The following is a 10237-nucleotide window of genomic DNA, read 5'->3' on the forward strand; positions in this document are numbered from 1 at the left end:
CTACTCCCCAGGAGCACAATCTGATCCCTTTAAGGGCTTACTTTAAGCCTCCCATCTGAAGGATTTTGTGGGAAAGCACCTGAGGAGTGAATACTTCTGATTTGCAGGGAGCTGCTTTCTCTTGAGAAGTGATGATTACAGCAAGATGTTGGGGAGCTGGCCATCCCTCCCATTGTTCCAGTAACAGGAACAACACAGAAGGATGGAATAAAGGCCTGAATATCATATTTGACAGTATTCATTTAGTGAAAAGCCCATACAGAAATCCCATACGTGATGTACATACACACCTGTGTTGGGTAAATCATTGAATAATCCCTAAAATAAGGATAAGGGTAGAGGTTGCCAAAACTACTATTGTTAATTTTCATCTGCATTTCAATTAATTTTACAGGAGACTCTTCCTGTTGTAAATGTATTTAGAGTTATTATAGATATCTTATTTTTTATCTGATGCAATGCATTAACAAAGAGTTGGATATTCTAATCTATAATCAGCCCTTTCTGTTTCTAAATAAAATGATCTAATAAAATTCCTTTAGTTTATATGCTGACTCTTCTGCTTTAGGGTCCAGCTTCCTCAGTGTTAATGGGATGGTAACAGCTGTCAAATCTTCTCCCTCCCAGCCCTGCAGGGCAACTACATCCATGTGTTTCAGACACAGATGAGAAGAGAGAATTTACCTGCTCTTTGTATTTCTACTGAAAATACAGAATGTTCCTGGGTGGTGGCTAAAGAAATAATATTTTCTGTTTTACGTATTCCCAGGCATGATGGACAAGCTAAATAACACACTCACTGAGACATTTCATCTGCTGGAGAAACTCCTGAGAGTATTTTGAAATCCATCCCCATCTAAGAGTGTAAGTCCACGTGGGGGTGTTGGGTTTTTTTATTATGTTTCTTTTTTTTTCTCAGAGGTAAGTGTGTATATGATCAGTATTCCTGAATGGAGGTACTGTTGACATTCACAACTTTAGAAAGATCTCCTGCAAAGAAAAGAGGTTAATAATTTAGATTCTCAAACCTATAATAAAGATTATTAAATACAGACAGGCCTTAGCCAAAAAGCCCACCAGGTTTTTTGGTGTGAGTTTTTAGGTCAGAGGCAGTAGACATACAGATGTTTTCATGTCTGGATTTGAATGTGTGCAAATCCTGAGAGTGTTTCAATCTCAGGTTTGGATCTTAATTTTCCATCTTTTCCCATTTTTCTAAATAGCTTTTTCATCTTGCTGCACCAAAAAAAATTAAAACAAACAAAAAAAGGCCTTCATGAACCACTTGTGAAGAAATAGTACAGGTCTTTTCAAAGTTAGTTTTAAGAAAAAACTACAACTATAATTTAAAAGTGCACTGTCAACTTTTTATTTTTTACACACCAAATATTGGTTCAATTTCTTGTGAAGATAGAAGACTGCAACATCTTTGCTGCTCTTGTTACCATTTTTATTATGTTAAAGGGAAAAGGGAAGTAAACCTGAACAGAGTTGACTTGTCAGCACTGTCAGTGTGATTCTGTGCTATAGATTCTGTGTGAAAAAGACATAGAAATTCTGAGAATAAAGAAGTCTGATGAAGTCCAGGAAACACTTTACCTCACTATTCTTCCTCTTTTCATTTTTTTCACCAAATCTTTGTTTGGTTTCCCTTGTTTTGGTAAAAATGATAGAATGAACATATGTATCAAGCTGAATACAGGAATGATTATTTATAGTCCCATTTTTAACAAAAAAAAATTTTCAGTCTTCTTTCTAAGTAAAGCAGTTAAGAAAACTGAAGTCCTAGAATAACCAGAAGCACTTGCTTGACATAAAGAACCATGTACATGAAACACAGAAGTGTTATCATGACTATTAAAGTGGGACTGTGTCTCTTTGAAGAAGAGGCAATTTTTCATTATGGTACAAGCCTTCTTTTACCTTAATCCTCAAGAAAGCTGATATGTGTGACATTATCCTTACACCCTTACAGTGTTCATAGCACTATATTTTGGTTGATGCCTTCATTCAGTATCTCCCCAAGTGCATAATGTAAAGAGGGATCCATTTCTGTTTCTCTCCCTGGAAGCACCTTGAAGCTTAATATTTCCTGTGCAGGTTAAATTTAGTGTCCAATTATTGCAAAAGCAACAGAGGAGACACAACTGGTGTCCTGCTTGGAGATGGCAAGTGGCTGAAGCTGGTCATACCATCGAAACAAATCAAAAGGTTTCTTCTTTTGTGAGTTGAGGGAATCCAGAAGTTTTCCCCAAAACTGAAGACAATATAAGCCACACGTATTCTTCAAATATCAGTTCAGCAAGTTGCATAACTATGAAAAACATACAAATGAATTTCAAATTTCTGCAGAATAATTCACACACACAAAATTATGTGACTACCTCATGGTACCAAGCCTTGAAATGCTGAGGTCTGTTCAGAACTCTGGTATTTTCTCTTGCATAAAACAAACAAAGAAAGCTTTTTTGTTTGTTTGTTTTGTTTTTTTTTTTTTTACTTGTTTTGGTTTGGTTTTTAAGGCATTTTTTAATTTAAAAAAAATCCAACAGCAAATACCACAGAAGATGAACTGGAACACATATTTTACCTTTGTTTCCAATAGTCCAAATATTATGTCTACAGCCAGCATAAGAAGCAAGTTTTTTTTCAATTGATATTTTAAATAGTTCTGCCAGAACTGATCTTTTAAAGTAGGAGACAAGAGGGGACTCTCAATTTGAGGAAATTTAGGAAAACCATTTAGGAAAACAAGTTTGGATATAAAAGATATTGTGAATGTATCTTAATAATAGTAGCTATACTCCAAAAGAAATAGCTAATTTAATTATATGATATCAACGCAAATATTGATGCTTATGGTTAAACAAGATTTTAAAAATATATTTTATACTAAATATTTTTCTATATTATACATAGAAGGTTGTCTGCTTTTCCATAGGAGATTTGTCTATATACTCAGAAGTCACCTCAGGTTTTAAAAAAAAAGATAATCAGACCTACTGATACTTTGTCTTTTTATATATCACATACCACCTACAGACATAGCTTTCAGCATTATAATAAAAAGAGTCTACGAGGTGTCTTCCTTCCCCCATCTTGCTCCCAGGAAACATTTTTACTCAGCAATTTTCACAGCTGGGAAAAGAGTAAGGAAATATTTGAGGGCAATTATTTTCAAGTAATTGATAACTCATTTTAATTAAAATATTTCTGAAACTGCATCTGTGCATTTAGTGTGTGTAGAGTGCAGTGCATACTGTGCTACAATGTGGAGTCTTGCAAAATGAAAAAAAAATGCATCCATGCTTTGTAACTACATCTTTAGTGGCTGGAAAGTTCTCTTGCACAAATAGTTTTATGTTGTGCCAGGTGCTGACACCTCTGAAATCTTGCTTGAAGTAGTTTATGGCTTTGTCTAAACTGGGGTAATTGTGCACAGTGGTTTATGCAATGACAAATTGCTCTTTGCATTTACAGGACTCTGTACAGTTGTTAGGTTTAGCACTGCTATGTAAAGCATTAAGCTTATTATGCCCAAAAGAATTAAATTATGCTGAGGCAATTTGATTACTTGTGTCCAAAGGAAGACAAAATTGCAATGAGGTAAAAGCTTGAAGTGAATGTTGTTAACAGTAATGCTTTGTAATTAAAGAAAAATATTTTCTTAGGCATTTTTATTAAATCTATTTTCCCTTTTATTCAGTCCGTTTGCTGTCCTTGTAAAAATGTCTTTTGACTTACAGATGATTCAAAACATGAAAGTTGATTGCGCTTTTTAACCTTAATTAAGTGTTTATACACACTGCACACAATATTGTGTTTACAATCCGTGTCAGAAATTCTGGGTTTGTTCGATTTCTTTCAAAATGTTAAATGATAGGCATCTTAGCTCAAATTTTTCTTGAAACATCCAGGTCTCTGAATGAACTGTGATTCAAAAAATATAATAGCACTTACTCATTTCAGTCTGCCAAAATTAGACCAGTCATGAATGGAAGCTGGTTGATATTTCATTAGCATTACTTTTAGTTGAAGCAAATGTAAACCGTAGGTTCCTTGTGGTGTTCTGCTAAATGCTGGAGAAGAGAGAAGACTGCTGAAGTAATGAAGCAACACTGGGCAAATCAATAGATTCCTGCAGAAGCAGGTTCTTCAAAATCTGCACCTTGCCTTCAGAAGCAGGTAGTGAAGCAGTGATGGCAAGCGCTGTCTCATGGGCAGCCTTCACAGCACAGCTATTTTCAGCAGTATATAATTTGATAAGCATTTTCATCTCAGCACAATTTAGCATATTTATTCCTTCATAAGTTTTAATTCCCCTTAAGAGGAATGATCCTATCAACATAAAGAGGTCATAAGGATTGCTGCACGATCAGATTAACCTCTCTTCGACTTCATTGCCTCCAAGCTTTAGATCAGTTCTCCTGTGTGTGTGCTGTTTCCAGGCTACTCTTTCCAATTTATTGACGTATACTATACTTATTTACACATTATATTAGATTTATTTATCTATTGTTTTATTTCTTTCAATTAATATTTATAGGCCCATTCCCACCATATAGCCCGATTCCATGAGGATAACATTACCCAGACACTATATTTTAGGGTTTTTCTCTCTCTTCATTTTTGTAACTTTTTATTTTGTAACTAGTTAGTTGTATCATATTTAAAACAAATTCACAGGGGCATTAATAATGATCTCTAGCTTTCTTCACAAACTGAGGTGAACAAGCAGCTGGTAATAACTGCGCTGCTTGCAGAACCCGAGCCATCGGAACTTCTCCTAAGACTAAAGCGATACAGACTTGTGAATCTTAGCTTACTGTTGGAGAAGTTTTTAAATTATTCCTATGGTGCTTGAAAAGATAGATGTGAACTTCCTGTTGTGGTTGCCCTCTGAAGTTGCTTACAACAACTCTAGACCCTCATGCTTTCTCATTGCCTCTGTTGAGCTTGGAACACCTGATTCCTGGAGGTCTTATCAGGAGAACTGAGAGGGAGCACTGACTTTGTTTCCATCCAGGATGGAAATATGGAATGAAAGAAAACAGGTGTGACTTGGGGTTTTGCCTAACCAGGGTTTATGCAGCATGCTTATGCTTTGGGACCTGCTCAATAGTTTTTTAAATTAGTGCTGTTGTTATCTGTATGCTTGCTTGCGACATAACCATGTGAGAGCAATGATTCCTTAACAACGCTTTCCTGGGAGCTCTTCTGTTTTGTATTGTTTTCCAGACAGTAACAAGAGCTCTTCAGAAGAAATATGATAACTGAGTATCAATATATTGCTACTGGGTTGTGATCTTGTAAATACCTGTATTGTTGCTAATTGTGCTTGTATTTGTAATATGGTATACTAAGGAATGTAAGGTATTCCATAACTGTTAGATTTTAGGCAGGATGTTCAATTTAATTCTGACTTTTCAAGGCCCAGATTCTTAGGATAATTCAAATCTGTGTATCAATTATTATGCAGAATATAAAATGATGTCTATTTATTTAATCTGGATACCTTCAATTGAAATAATTAGCGCGAGGGACATGTGCCTGAGATTCCATTCAAAATCTGAGCCTGAATTGTGTTGTAGTCATTGCGCATGGTACCACATAAACCCAGGGCAAAAAGCAAATTTATATCCATTTTGAGTAGAACTGGATCCAAAACGTTTATTTATGTATGAGATTCACTTATTTCAGAAAATCCACTGAGCACTAATCCTGACTTTGTTTCAGTTGACATTGAAAAAAGAAAGAAAGAGTGCAGTGCTTTTTAAAGAGTTTACTCCAAAGACTAGAAACCTTAAACCATGCTCAAATGAAGGGATTTTCTTCTGTAGAATAAACTTAAAGATGTGGAAATGTTCATTTTTTCCTAGCAAGTCTGAATTATGGCTGTTTCCATTCAAACCAAATAAATAATTTTTCTTATTCTCTCCCACTTTTCTTTTTTCACATCTAGAAAAATAAGAGTCTATATTTAAGAACATGTCCCAACTTACACACTAAAACTGCAATTTTCCATTGTGTTTACAAGTCACAATGATTTATATCTATTAATTTCAACTGTGTGTTTGTCTACTAACACAGTAAGTGTCACAGTAGGTAAAACTGCACGTAAGCATTTTCATAAGAACTATTAAAACAAAAAGTACTTGTTTCCATTGCATCTCATATCACTTCCCAAGTATTCAGTTTAGACATCCTGGGCATTTTCTTGAAGAATATAATTTTATTTCAGTATGAAATCAATTAAAGACGATATTTCTACTTCTGGATTTTCTACTTGCTTTTCTCCTGTTGCTTGTTTTCCCCGTGCCTTCAAAATAACCAAAGTTGTGTGTGATTTCATGAATGTGTCTTTGTGTAATATACAGCTGCAGAAGAAACAAAACAGATTCTGATGAGGGATGAGGGAGGTACTTTCAATGACTAATGTGTTTGGCTTTGTTTTGTTGCCTGTCTGCTCAACAGCAAGGCATTAGATAAAAGAAAGCAATAAAGGGAGACTTTAAAACGTGAGATAGAAAGGTACAGTAATGATACCAGTACTGGTACAAATTACCTCTTCAAAGCTATAGAGAAAAGTGTTTGAATATTGGGTTGATTGGGATAAGGGTGTCTGGCAGGAATACAACATAGATAAGTCAGTAATCCTCAGATTGAGGAAATCACAAACATCAAAAATCCTGCAACTAGCTGGAAGCTTGAAAAGAAAGTAGTTATCAAAAATGTGCCATTGATATCAGTTCAAAACAACAGGATGATTTTTTGTTTGCTTTCTTTTCAATGGTGGGATTTGCTCACAAAGAGGATTTATTTACTTATTACTTTTCCTAAAGGCTTTTCACCTTGCAAAAGTAATATAAATTACTTTGTTTCTAAAGCCCTGTGTCAGCACAAACACGCTGTGACAAGTTCCCTCAAGGAAAGTCCTGTAGGGTCCAAATCCCAGCTGAAATTCCTGAGTGAGCCATGCTGAATGTTTGCTACCTGACTGCTGGTTGGAGTGACTGGATTGCAGAATACCGACTTGAAAGGTAGAAAAGCCTGAGGATCTGTACATCTGGCAGTACAGGTGGCTGCTCATCAAACCAAGGAGCACCATCGGAGATTTATTTTGAACCCTATCACTTCTTACAAAAGTATGATGAAATTGCAGAAATAACCTTCATTGATTATCTTCTATTGACTTTACATCCATTACTATCTCTTCCTGGACCTCATTTGGACTACCAGTCTCGAGCAGTTTGTAACTGATCCTGCAGGTCAGCTACCCTGATGCACAGCACACACTGACTTTCCTGCCTACTGATGTTTCTCCTTCCAGTGTAAACTGGAGTATAGGAAATAAATATAGAAGAAGAGAGAAAACTATATTGAGTTGCAGCTCACCTTATTCCACCACAGAATGCAAGCCTCCATCTGCACCCAGGCTCAGGGTCTAACAGCACCTGCCATTTGGATGAACTATTAATTTCATCAGAAGCAGCATGATGCTCTGTTAAATAGGACAGCCACTTCTTCTCTTGAACTGGAGTGATTTCTGGGAATGACATAGGTTGGATATTAGATAACCAACATGAAACCCATAGTTTTCTAAAAAAAATACTCATTTTCTTCCCATATCATCATTGCAATAGTTTCAGTTACAAAGAAGAAGAGGCATAGTGCCACCAGCTCGCTGTCCTGATTATTTTCTTGAGCATCAAGCTTGAAAAAGATTGAGTTGTTTCCATCTGTGTGCCTCTGTACATCTGTTAAACTAAATAGATTGAAGTGACTGAGAAATACTATTAGATGAAACACTGATTTCTGTGCTTTTTAAACATGGAAATTACCTAGCTACTCAAAAATAATGTTTTTTTCCATAAAGAAAACACAGGTGACTTAGAATAGGGAGTACTGTTCAAAGCTTATTCTTTAAGTTATGTCATCGTTATCAAGTATTTCAGAAAACACATATTATGTCTGCTGTTTGGATACATGCAAATATATTATCAGTGGGAAAGAACCTCAAATAAATGAATGCAATATATCAAATACTACCAATATTAGGTGTTCTTACACCATGTGAATACCAAGAAACTACATAAAAAGCATAGTTTTAATAATAGTAACTCAACAGCAAAAAGGATATAACTTTTTTTTTTCCCTCCCCCGTGACACACTGTGGCTTAAACCAGAAGCGTTTATTCATTTATGGAAAGTTCTGCTCTGGGTTTGCATAAAGCTTGGTGTAGGAAATTACTGTTTTATCTGACTAAATGTTCGGCAATATAAATCATTGTATGATAGTTTGATCCATATATATGTGTGTGTGTGTATATATATATAAATACATAAATATATATATCTATAAAATGCAGCCTTAGTAAGCTTGGAGAGGGTCACAGGAGGTTGTTCTATCCACTACAAGTCTAAAGGACCTAGAGCATCATCTCCACGTTTAATGCCATTCATCATCTGTGTGAATTATGTCAGGGTAGAGACTATTCAGCTGCTTATGGATAGAATGTATGTAGATGTTAAAGGAACAAACTCAGCAAAGTCAGAGCATCAATAACTATAACAGGAGTAAAATGGCACAAACGCATCTGAAATTCTTGTTATTTTCATTTTATAAAAGCAGTTCAGGTGACCTGCAGCCATGATTTTAAGGTAACCATACTTCCAACCATCAGGAATGGTAACTATTTTAGGCTTAAAATCCTAAACTGGCAGTTTTCTTTATTCTGCTCTGTCTACAGTAGAAAAATTTGAGATGAAGGGCAAAAAATCCCACTGAGTTGTGTTTCTTCCATCTGCATAGTTACAAAGGGAAGGAAAACACACAGGTATCTACAAGGTCCTGCCCTGATCAAGATAATTGCCTCATTGTGTCCATTAGAAATGTTGTCATGACTTTGGTTCAAATTTTGTCCTGAAACAATGGAGAACACAAAATATGTATTTGCTACTTATTGAGAATGTTATGGGAATAACATAAATATTTCATACAAGGGTAGCAATACATCTTTAACAAATATTATCTAGCCATAACATTCTGGCACATGGATTGCTGAAAGAATTGTTACTGGGGAGAAGTTCTGACAGGAAGACTAATATCCCAAAGTAAATTTGTTTTCAAGTCTCCTTTTAGAAAGACTTTCTTTTTTCAGTTTATTGTAGAAGGATCGTGTGATGGGAGAAGTGGAAATTTCCCTGTGGGTGCCTTTCCCTGAGGGCTTCACTGAGGAATAATTATTGTAAATTCACAATATGCTCTGTGGAGCCAAAAGACACAAGAAGATTCTGTGGGGACAAGCTGAAGATTATTCCCATATCATTCCCTTTCTTTGTCCAGTTTTTGGACTGGCTAATTCTAGAACATGAATGTGAAAGGCAGCATCTACCTAGGAAATTAAGTCGAGTTTAGATGTTGGCAATGACCCAGATACTGCAGCTCAGACATACATACACTGTTAAATTTGTAGAATCCCTTGAATGACTCTCTGCCACTGTAATTACTGGCATGAAAAGCTTTAAGAAATTTCTTTATAATGTAACAACATATTGATCACTAGATCTTACAGTGACCTTTCTAAATGAACTATTACAAGATAATAGCTTCCATGCTTATATGAGCTACTAGTGGAAATCAATAATTTTCTTTTTTGTCTCTTTTTTCAGATTTTTTTAATGTCTTCTTTTTGGTCCCAAATTTCTCCAAATCCATAGCTAGTTTTCTCTTCCGTAACCACCTCTTTTAACTATTGGCTTATTGTTATTTCTGGATTTCCTCATTTGATGTGCTTATTCTCCTTGCTTTTCAACAGTTTTATCTTCCTGTATTATTCTGATTGCATTTCTAGGAAAGTACTGCAGGAATCCCACTATTAGAAAGTAAGACAAACATTTCTGTGACTCTGATAAACTGTCACAAGACTTTTTTGTTATTAAACATCTAAAGATTGTATAGAGATGTTTAATAACTTCTATCAGATAAGGAGTGAATAGATGCACCAAAAACAACAAGGCGTTGTCTTATTATTTAGCACATAAAACACTATGCCAGATATCCTGATCTGATGGAATTAGGGATCCAAATGCAACATAGACTCAATTCACTTCATATTATTACAACTATTTGTATTTTTAGTAGGTATAGTAGGAATGTTTACCAAGAAAAGAGAAAATAAAAAAAGAAAATAGAAAATTTGACAGAGTTGTTGTATTTCATTCAATAAGATAACTT

At 35.2% G+C, this 10237-nt stretch overlaps 1 long non-coding RNA gene across 1 annotated transcript; it reads right to left on the bottom strand.

Annotated features, from left to right (window-relative positions):
- Positions 1–1345: 1345 nt before the first annotated feature.
- Positions 1346–7530, bottom strand: LOC138106406 (uncharacterized). Its single transcript, XR_011148983.1, has 3 exons — positions 7396–7530; positions 3961–4079; positions 1346–2314 (listed from the first exon to the last, which is right to left on the bottom strand). It is a non-coding gene; the product is annotated as an uncharacterized lncRNA (long non-coding RNA).
- Between the last annotated feature and the right edge of the window lie 2707 nt (positions 7531–10237).

The sequence above is a fragment of the Aphelocoma coerulescens genome, chromosome 2 (genome assembly GCF_041296385.1).
Source record: "Aphelocoma coerulescens isolate FSJ_1873_10779 chromosome 2, UR_Acoe_1.0, whole genome shotgun sequence".
Taxonomy (NCBI): domain Eukaryota; kingdom Metazoa; phylum Chordata; class Aves; order Passeriformes; family Corvidae; genus Aphelocoma; species Aphelocoma coerulescens.